This window comes from Epinephelus moara, chromosome 20, assembly GCF_006386435.1.
Source record: "Epinephelus moara isolate mb chromosome 20, YSFRI_EMoa_1.0, whole genome shotgun sequence".
Classification (NCBI taxonomy): Eukaryota; Metazoa; Chordata; class Actinopteri; order Perciformes; family Serranidae; genus Epinephelus; species Epinephelus moara.
Window position 1 is genome coordinate 880,089 of NC_065525.1, and position 11,186 is coordinate 891,274.

An 11,186-nucleotide genomic window follows, 5' to 3' on the forward strand; every position below is an offset into this window, starting at 1 on the left:
AGTGCAGAACCTTTTAGGCCAATTAAGTGATCCAGTCTCTGCAGTAGAATTTGATGGTCAATTGTGTCAAACACCGCACTAAGATCTAATAAAACAAGTACAGAGACAACATGATCACGGATAACATTGAAAAGACCTTCCTGAAAGAAGTGAGCATCTGACCTACTGATGCTTGGACAAAATTAAGGCAATGATAATGGACTTTGGGACAAGTACCAAATAATGTACGCCCCCCCTGAGGGTGGATATCCCAGTGTCCACATCACTGAGAGCCTGGTGAGCGCTCACGTGAGCGTTGCATACTGACTCAGTGGTGAGAAAAGCAAGGCAGAGACGGTATTACCTGAGGCGCCTGAGGACAGTCTGGGTTTCCCCTCAAATACTGAGGAATTTCTACTCCTGCACCATCAAGAGCATCCTGATGGGGAACATCCTGGTAAGGCCCTGCTAAGAGTGGTTCATTCAGCTGAGCATACTATAGGCAGTGCTCTACCCTGCATAAAGGATGTTTACACCAGGCACTGCAAAAAATAAGGCCAGGAGAAAATAATTTAAGATTCCAACCAGCCAGATAACTGCCTTTTCACCCTGCCAGTGTCGTAAAGATGGTTTTAGGTCCTAAAACATTAGCCAGGCTTTTGACATTACCAGTCTTATATTTCAGTTTGTGAGGAAAGTAATCCTCTTCTTATTCATAACCCCTGCACATAATCTGCATTTTACAGCTTCTACTCTGTCAAATAAAATTTTGAGTTTGTCATCTGGACAAGGAGTGTATGGTGGCGTAACACCAAGGCAAGGTGGCTGCCAAACAGCAGACCACTGTTCAAGGCCAACAAACAACAAAAGCAGATGTCTTCTAACATGTCGGAATATTTCCAGCCATATTTGTGGTGTCAAAAGCAGTTATTTAAAGCCAAAGCATCACCCTTTCCTAACCCTGACCAAGTGTTTTTTGTGCTTCAACCTAACCACATGTTCACCACAGTGTAATTACAACATTATTATTAAATGAAATGCACAAATGTAACATATTAGTGGTTTGCAGAAATGTACAATGCCAATGTATATTCTGTGGATTGGGCTGATAGTACTCCGGGTGAAAGTCTTTGTTTGTGATTGTTGGAGCCTGCCACCACCCCTCCCACCTACCCTACTCTGACTTTTTGCCCCCTTAACTTACGGTGTTGTACAGCCACATTTCCCCCTGACGATAACGGCAATCCACCACATATCATGCCGATGTCAAACGATGGCTTTTGTCGTGGGTGTTTGCAGCAGGAGTCAATGCCCAAGTGGCAGTATTCAATTACTTCAGAGTGAGACCGGGTTGAACAGCCACATGATCACATGTCTCTCTTGGACACAATGCATGCTGCACGTCTCGACATACCTGTAGAAGATTGCCATGGACAATTCAGACATAAAAGAAGATTCTTTCTTAGATGTATTGCAAGAGAGAACACAAGATGTGATGTGGATTAGAACTGGCCAGTTTTGAGTATGTCCCTCACTTGAGAATGTCCCTGTTAGGAATCTATGGGGACACCAAATGTTGGGATCTATGCCTCACCAAATGTATGGATCTAGGCACCATCATAGGTTTTAAACGACAGCACCATTTGTTGGGACTTTAGCTTTAACGGGCCTGACCTCGTAATAGATTTTTAATTAAAGTATCAAATCAGCTATCGAAAATAATTATTAATAATGGTTATTAATTACGTTAAATAATGTGACTTAATTAACATTAAATTACCTCTTGGGGCAACATTACCAAGAAGGGTAAAATGATAGCCAGTTAATGATAACAGTCTCATATAGTTCCCTAAACTATCAATTTGGAATTCTGATTAGTAAATTAGATTAATAACCATAACCAAATGAATAGGAGGAATCTGAAGGATTTCGGAGTTCTTGACATAGCAGAGGTTGACTAATTCATTCACTCTTGTGCAATATTAAACAGACAGCAGGTATGATTCCAAATATATGTATTCATAAAGGAAGCAAAGCAAACAAAACGCACAAATTCTAACTAACTATATACTGTACAAGCGTGTGTGTGTGTGTGTGTGTGTGTGTGTGTGCGAGCGAGCGAGAGAGAGAGAGAGAGACAGAGAGAGAGAGAGACAGAGGGTGTGTGAAACAAAGGGCCATTTGGCCTGCAAAACAAAATGACAACAGAGAGCTACAAGATTTCTGAATCAAAGCTGGCTCAGAGCGGGGGAGGTCTGTCTAACTGTGTGGTCAGGACAAAGACAAAGGAAAAGAAGCTGGAAGTTGCCTCTTTGGGTGTAGCTCTGTTGAAAGCCAATTTGTAAGTGAGTTTGTGTGAATGTGAAATGTGTTGCAAATGGTCTGGATTAGTGCAGATGCAAGACTCTGTCTGTGAAAAGCATTAGCAAACTAATATCATTTAGCTTTGGTGAAGTCAACTAACCAATAACCTAACTGCAAACAATCACAACAGCAACTCAATAAACAGCATTAAATTGCAATTGACAAAGTTAAACAGTTTGCTCACAGACTGTCTTTCTCCTGGATCATGACCTGCATGCCCACAGCAGGAGCCAAAATCTGAAACCAGTGACATTAGTATGCAAACACAAGGTTTGCAACTAACTTTCCAGCAACAAGGAGCACCAAGTTGAGTTAGCACCCCAGCTTCTAACTCTCTCCTCAAGCATCGGTTATCTTAGGCTGCGGAAAGTTTGGCTTGGTTTGGCAGAGGAGCCACTGCTTTACGGACAGCTTTGGCAGGTGGCTGGCAGCTCTGGATCCGAGGAATCTTTGATGGATTTGCAGGTCGACTAGTAGCTCTTTGGCTGTGGCTACTCGCTTATAACAAGGTTGAAAACAATGTCGTTGGCCGTTCGATATTATTATCAAAGTTATTATTAACGTGTATAAAAAAATGTTGCAATTGGCTGGCTTCGTTGCTTCAGGTATAATGTTACTGAAGGCACAATAAACAAAAGAAAACTCAGGACAGACAAGGCAATCCTGGACGTGGCAAGCAAAACTTAAAAGTTTAAAATAATTTTGATCGTAAGAAAATAAAGGGCTACACAGGAACCAAGTATAAGAGCGTAACGGGTTAAAGCACAAAGAGTATAACTAGAAGGAAGGACAGAAAAAGAAAGTCAGCAAAAGGGAGACAAAAGGAAAAAACACGGAGATGCGCTGAGCTCAATAGTTTTATCCGACTAGGTTGAGTGGGCATGTTTGAGGCAAGGTGGGTCTCTAGTTTAGACATTTCTTTATTTTCAGAGGAAACTTAATCAACTTTATTTTGCGAGATTATATACTTTAACATGTTAACGCGCGATGGACACGTACTCCTCCCATTATGGTCAAAATTGGCTCTTAACATCAAATTAGATTTAATACGATTATTATACCGCATATATCAGCGTGCACAAACACGACAAACTAGTCTGCAGTTGCATCTCAAAATGAGAAAGCACATATTAATAAAGACAAGTTGATTAATCAATCCAACTATATCTTAACTCTAAATAAAATATGGGATTCCTACAGAAACCTTTCTTAACTATCGCCACAGGATGGCAGTATGACTCTTTGTTAAATGAGGGATTAAACACATGAAATTATATCTAACATACTATAACCTACAACAGTGAGACTAACATCATTAAACTAAGAAACAAGGATTATGCAAAGTTACAATGTACAATGGAAAAAATGTATAATTCACTTCCAAGAGACATTTTAACCCTATGGGCCCAAAAGACGCATAGTGCGTCCAAATTCACACCCGTTCTTCTCTGTGGATTTTCTCCGCGACCGTGCGTCATAGCGAGAAGCCACGCATATCACATGAAACAGCGGAACTGTAGCTTTCCGACAAGGCCAAGCACTTGTTGGTAATCCAATGTTTTCACAGCGAAATAAATTGATAAAGTTACAATAAAATGATGTATAACAGACCCAGTGGCGCAAAAAGTGGGTATGCACTATATGCGGCGCATAGGGGCGCCGTGCTAGAGGGGGCGCCAAAGCGATGAGGGGAAAATTATTTCCAGTCGGCATTTTCTGTATTTAACAGCTGTTTGTGCATGTGTAAATGATATGATAAATAACAGAGGCATGTCACTGATTAGGCGCCCCTCCGCTCCTTCACCTCCCCTCGGAAGAGGGAGAAGGAGAAAGAGTTTGTTGGGATGAAAAAAGGCATTTCAAAGTGGTTGAAAGACAGTAGGTAAGTTATGTCAGTGTAAGAGGAGGCTTGTAAATAATCAGGTTAGCTAAAGCTGCTACTAGTAAAAGGACAGGTTACAGTTGTCTTGCAACTGTGTACTGATAAGTATTTACAATATAACAGATCATGGCAAGAAAAATAAAGGAGCTTGTTTGTGGTTATTTTGTTGTTCAGATAGTAATCGGAAGTCTCGGATGTTGTCCAAACACTCTATTTACTAATTGGATTATAACTCGGCAGTGGTGTGTGATAGAGACTTACGGCAAAAAGATCCGGAAAGTTGACGACTGCGCCGTTTCAAAGAGGGGTCCGACATGATCGTAGCCCTTTCAGATGCTTTGTAATCCAGCCTTGAAGTTCAGTGACTTTTTGGAGTCTTGGCCTTTAAATCCGTCATAATACTGAACGTTTTTTATCGTGATCTGTGGATTTACTCTATTCACTGAACTACTGAGGCACCTGAAGTAAGAATAGAAGAGTGTAGATCAAGTAAATAATGTGTAGATTCTTATTTGTGCATTTAGATGGCAGGCGGACCTAAAGGGAGAAAAAAGGGCTTAGACCTCTGAGGGTTTTTAACTAGATGGTGAATCATAAAACAGATAAATTATAGAACTTGGGAGTGATACACTTGAGTTTAAATGTCTTCACTCGGATATAACACTACAGTGCTGTTGTGATGTATCTGATAAGTCTGATCAGATGCAGCATCCAATCAGTAACTGATATCCAATAAGGATATCATTTAAAATAAAAAAATCATGTTTTTTATATGTGGTTTGACTGCTGTATTTTTGAAACCTCCTTAACACAAAGTTCACGTTGTTCAGGTGTGAGGATGGAGAGAAAGAAGAGAAGAAGACAGAAAAAGAATCAGGACAGACAGGGGAAGGCGACAGGTTGGTCTAATATTAGGTGGAAGTGTAGGAACAGCCACTTGATACCAAGTGATTAATTTCTAAATATTATTTATATTGAAAAATTGCATTAGCAAGATGTGTAATTTATTCAAAGCTATTAAATAATGCTTGTTTGACCATATAACTTAGCAGAGAAGAACACAGGCAAGGGGTGGAGACAGACATGAGGTCGGTGATGGCTTATCAAAACATACCTTCGTTCGTGTATGAGCAATGATCGCTTGACCCAGTTAGCAGTGATCTCTATTGAAAACAGTGTGGCACGGTCTATTTCATTTGATGCCATTCTTGACAAATGGGCGAGTGCAAAGGCACGACATGTAACAATTTAGTGGTAATATTGTTACATAGAGAACAAACTGTTGTTCAGATGTCATAATTTCATATTTCCACTACAGAGAATATATTGAGCACTGGGTGCCGCTGCTGTTACATGTTATTACATTATTATGCATTATTTTTTGTTTTTGATTGAGCTGATCACCTGCTGTACTATGTAACTTAATATAAAAGTCTGTACTAATAGTCTTATATTTTATAAGTCCATGAATCAATAAGATTGGCGCCTGTAATGTGTCTGCATACCCCTCAGAAAGTAGGTAGTTGCGCCCCTGAACAGACCTTTCATTCAGCTTTGCACACACATTACTGTTGGATTGATTACTTGCGAACACAGGCTCGCACAGAAATGCCACGCATATCACATGAAAGCGCAGGACCAGAGCTTTCCAGTGATACCACACACATCATTGTGCTGTCATCCCATCAAGCTATAAATCCAGATCAATTGTCTACAAAATAAAAACCTGATGAATTTCTTTACAATCCATTATACAGATCTTGTTATCAGTCACTTCATATAGTGAGGAATATCGTATCTTACCACGTCTTAGGTTTGCGTGTGTTTCTCCCTGTCTATCCACATTTGTAGTCCGGCTTTCAAGATGCGAATATCTCCATATTGTCCAGTTGACACTCCATCAAACTTTGTATGACAAGACAAGGGCGCTTCACCTTTGCGCACCCAGACAACTGCAGCCTAATTATGCATGCTGACAGGGCAGTTGTCACCATATACATTGAGGGGGACATGTGCCCCCCCACCAGTGCCCAAAATGTCCCCCAATGTATAACTGAAACTGAAAAACAAATATTATCTTGGAGGACATCATTGCACTTGGCTGACTATTTTTCTATTATCTTAGATGTAAATAGTGCATGTTTCCTTCAGATAAAACACATTTTTGACTTGTGAATGAGGAAATGGAATTTCTTGCAATAATGAAAAAATACTGGCAATTATGTCCATGTTATGGCAAATCTGGTTAGCCCAGATTGTTCTGAAAAAAACAAAACAAGATATAGCATGTGTATGTAGCCTTTATAATGACTGTGATATGAGCTTAAAAGTAAAGGCAGTAAAAATACCCCAAAAAGGCCTAGGGCCCATAGGGTTAAGTTAGTTAACAAGAGAAACTTAGTTTTTACTCAGGAAATTCTCCTGAATGTATGGCTCCCATCTCGAGTTCTTATCTCATCTTCACCAGAGTGAGAGCAAGATAGAGCTGGGGTGACTCCCATAGATGTGTTGTATAACAGATAGAGGGAGAGAAGTGTGGAGAGACAAAAAAGGAAGAGAGGATGTGGTTTTATTGCAGGTAGAGTATTCAGTCCTTGGGAAACCAGTCTGTCTTATCAAACATATGACTCTTTGATGGTAGGTGAGTTGGAGTCTCTCCCTGCTGCTTGGATTTCAGTAGATCAGTGAACTTAAAAGCATAGTTAGTTACCCTGGTCTGGCAGTTAATCTGGCTGAGTTGTCAAAACGCTGGATTTTCCCAGGATGGTAATCAGCAAACTGGGATCCTCCTACAGTGATCATTAAATTTTATCCTGTGGAGCACTTTGTAAAGTCAGGTTTGGCATGTGGACTGTGAATGAATTTTTGATAACCCTTCTGAAGTTTAATAATAATGATGATTGAGATTTTACCGCAGTGATGGTTTTCAGATATATGATGAATTAGTGGTTTGGATGCTACAGATATCCACAGCCTTGTGTAATACGCTACTCTTGCACCTTTGGTGAACCTCCTTGATGCAACACAGTTGGTGAAATTGCTCTTTCTTTTGGTATTTCTCATTGACAGGTCTAATAAGTGGTGGGGGGGCACAAGTATATGCAAACAGATGTTTGAAGGTGTTTCTACATCCATTTATGCTTTACTGTGGGTGTGGGAATGAGACTTGTTCGTCTAGCGCCAAAATGATCCGGACTTATAAAACGTTAAACTATAAAAAAGTTAGGTATATGGTTACTTATGGTTACACTCTGGATAAGGTGTTCCTCTCTGAAGGGAAACAAATGTGCTACATGTCCATCCAAGAGGATTTAGATTGTCACAAGTAACGGTGCAGCACAATTTTCAGTATGCAAATTCATTTAGCTATTATGTAAGCATAAGTGGATGTGCTGAAATGATATCACAAGTCTATAAGAATTTCAGGTTATGATGGTGTTTTTAATTTCAATGGAGTGTGTTTTAAAAAAAATTGTGTACACTATACAAAGGCATTAGACCAGAATAAAGACCTGATAGCATATTTGGGGGTTAAACACAGGAGTACTGCAGCTTCACCTCCCACCTGCGCACGCTTTAATGACGTCAAAAACACCCCTTGTGGGGAGGCACTAATGTGATTGGCGAGAAGGGAGTGAGACATCAGATTGGCTGCAGACAATCCCTTCTTAGAAAAAATGCATTTGTGAATCGAGTCACATCAGGGGAGTCTCAAAACTTGCACACACAAATGCAGGGAAGCTTACAAATTAAAAGCACTTTGTAAATGCAGGTTCAACAGTTCATATATCAGTGTAACAACCTCCAAATATGTATTTGATGAAAATTGCAAATACTTTTACATTTGGGAATTTCAATTGCACATATTTAAAAGAAGTGTGCGCATCACAAATATGTTTATAAATCTTTTAATTTTTTATATGTGGATTTTCTTTTACTTATATATGGAATGAAACATATTTTTGGGTGCATTGAAAATGTGTTTGTGTTTTGAGCCATATATATATATATATATATATATGTATGTATATAAATCCCAAAATACATTTGTGAATCCTTTTTTGTGCACTTGTTAATTTCTGTGTGCATTTATTAGGGCCCGAGCGACGATGACGTCGTCTGTGATGACCCTATTGTAATCGTGCTGTTTATTAGGGCCCGAGCGATGACGAAGTCGTCCGTGAGGACCCTATTGTAATCGCGCTGTTTATTATTAGGGCCCGAGCACCTAGCGGTGCGACGACCCTATTCAAATGGAAGGAATTTTTATTATTAGGACCCGAGCACCGACCGAAGGCCGGCGAAGGCCCTATTGAAACTGCTCCGTTTATTATTATTATTAGGGCCCGAGCACCGACCGACGGCCGGCGAAGGCCCTATTGAAACTGCTCCGTTTATTATGAGGGCCTGAGCAACGACGAAGTCGTCCGAGGACCCTATTGAAATCGTGCTGTTTATTATTATTAGGGCCTGAGCGACGACGAAGTCGTACGAGGACCCTATTGAAATCGTGTTGTTTATTATTATTATTATTATTATTAATATTCTTTACCCGACTTCGTGCCCCAATTTCACCCCAAATTTCAAAATGCTTTTAACTTTCGACATTTATCTGGCCGCATCCGAAATTCGATATTTTTGGGCGGTTGCACATGGTCGACACAAAATGGCGAAATAGCGCCCCCTACAAATTTTCAAAAGCCCCTCCCCATTGGGGTTAGTTTGTCGTAGGCAAACGAAATTTGGTACACACATGTATCATACCGAGACACACAAAAAAGTCTCTTGACGTCATGGTAAAATCCCAACAGGAAGTTGGCCATTTTGTTTTGAATTTTTTCGTTACGCGATTTCCACAACTTAAATTTGAACGAACTCCTCCTATGGATTTCGTCCGATTGACTTCAAATTGGCTACTGATCATCCTGAGAACATGCTGATCAAAAGTTATTAAAAGCTTTTCNCATACCGAGACACACAAAAAAGTCTCTTGACGTCATGGTAAAATCCCAACAGGAAGTTGGCCATTTTGTTTTGAATTTTTTCGTTACGTGATTTCCACAACTTAAATTTGAACGAACTCCTCCTATGGATTTCGTCCGATCGACTTCAAATTGGCTACTGATCATCTAGAGGCCATGCTGATCAAAAGNCCTTATGAACGCTGTGAAGCTACATCTAATGGTGTCCATGTGGCGGCGTGGCGACTATCGATCCCTCGCCACCAAATACGTTTGGCTTTTTGATGGCTTCAGCGACCTCATCTCCTCATGAAAATTGATACAGAGGTCAAGAATGGTGAGCCCTTGCATCTGATAGGGGCGTCGCCCATGGGGGGGACAAAATGCCTCTATAGCGCCCCTTTGAAATGTTCAAAAAACCCTCCCCATAGGGTTTTTTTTGGAGTTGGAACATGAAAATTGGTACACATGTGTATGTTGTCCAGATGCACATAAAAGTCTCTGGCACCAATGGTCTACTCCAAACAGGAAGCCCGCCATTTTGATGTTGACTTGTCATTTTGGCGTGATTTCCACATGTTGTATTTTAACGAACTAGTTCTAGGGATTTCATCCAATCGACTTCAATTTTTTTACAGGTCATCCAGAGACCATGCTGATCAAAAGCTATTAAAAGCTTTTCTCTATGTCAAGGGGTGTGGCCAGTATGGCGCTGCCATTTTTGATCCATCGACATGCACATTGAAGCAGCTCTCTCTCCCACATAATTCTTCCAAACTGCTTCAAAATTTCTGTACATGATAAGAGCCCCGCCCTTAATGACTCCATTTACTTGTAGGCGATTTTGCTAATGGCGCCTTCTTGTGGAAACAGGAAATACCATCTTTTACACTGACAAACACCAACCTCAAGCTCCTGACCTGATCAACTACATTTTGTGGCCACATGACGATAAAGTTGATGAATCTCCACAGTGACACACGTGTCCTGTCATGTTGCAGGCTGCCGCGGCAGCGACTTTTCATCCTTCACCACGGAACATCAACCTGGTATAAATACTTCATGCATTGTCCGATTTGCTCGAAATTTCACGTGTGATGAGGGTCCACCCCTGCACGCACCTGGCCAAACCTGGATACGCTCGTAGAAAACATTGCGTTTTTTCGCTCCTGCCAGGTTTTTTCTCCCTTCTTGCTTCGCGCCACAGCCCCCACATGCCTCAGGCCCCTGCGGTTACATGGGGGAGCGAGGGCCCGATCACAGCTGCTTGCAGCTTTAATTATTAGGGCCCGAGCGACGACGAAGTCGACCGTCAGGACCCTATTGTAATCACGTTGTTTATTAGGGCCCGAGCAACGACGAAGTCGTCCGTGAGGACCCTATTGTAATTGCGCTGTTTATTATTATTATTATTATTATTATTAGGGGGCCAAGCCCGAGGGGCCGAGGGAACGCGTATGGAAGCAGACGCGTTTCCTAGGACCAGCGGTGCTAGGAACCCTATTGTTTTTGTAAAGATTTTTATTTTTATTCTTCCGTAGGTAAAAGTGGTGCTGCAGGCTAAACCATGCAAGGGAGGGCGGTGCATATCAGAACATGCATATTAACCCCTTAAGTGCCAAAATGGGCTCTCTAGCCCCACCTAGGCGCACTAAAATGGCCGCTGTGGCTTGTAGGAATGTCGTCGAGACATCCAACCAAAACTGATGCGTTCGTCTCATCAAGCCCTACAATTCTCGTGCTCAAACCCCTGACCTAAATCCAACAGGAAGTGAGCTATTTTCCCTTTCAAAGTAAGATTTTGCCTTAAAACTGCCTTTCCTAAAAAATCTTCTTCTCATACACCGTTTATCCTATCGGCTTCAAACTTGCACGGATGACAGATCAACTCCTTCTAATCAGATCTTATTTATAACTTTTTCATTACTGGATTAGTTTGGATTTTATGGGCTCCTAAAGGTGAGATGTCAGAAAAACGTCCTGACGATCTTCGAAAGCTG

At 41.0% G+C, this 11,186-nt stretch overlaps 1 protein-coding gene across 1 annotated transcript in view; it reads left to right on the forward strand.

Moving 5' to 3' along the window:
• Positions 1-11,186, forward strand: part of ntrk3a (neurotrophic tyrosine kinase, receptor, type 3a) — a 550,968-nt gene that overhangs the window by 450,640 nt on the left and 89,142 nt on the right. The gene's annotated exons all lie outside the window — the stretch shown is intronic.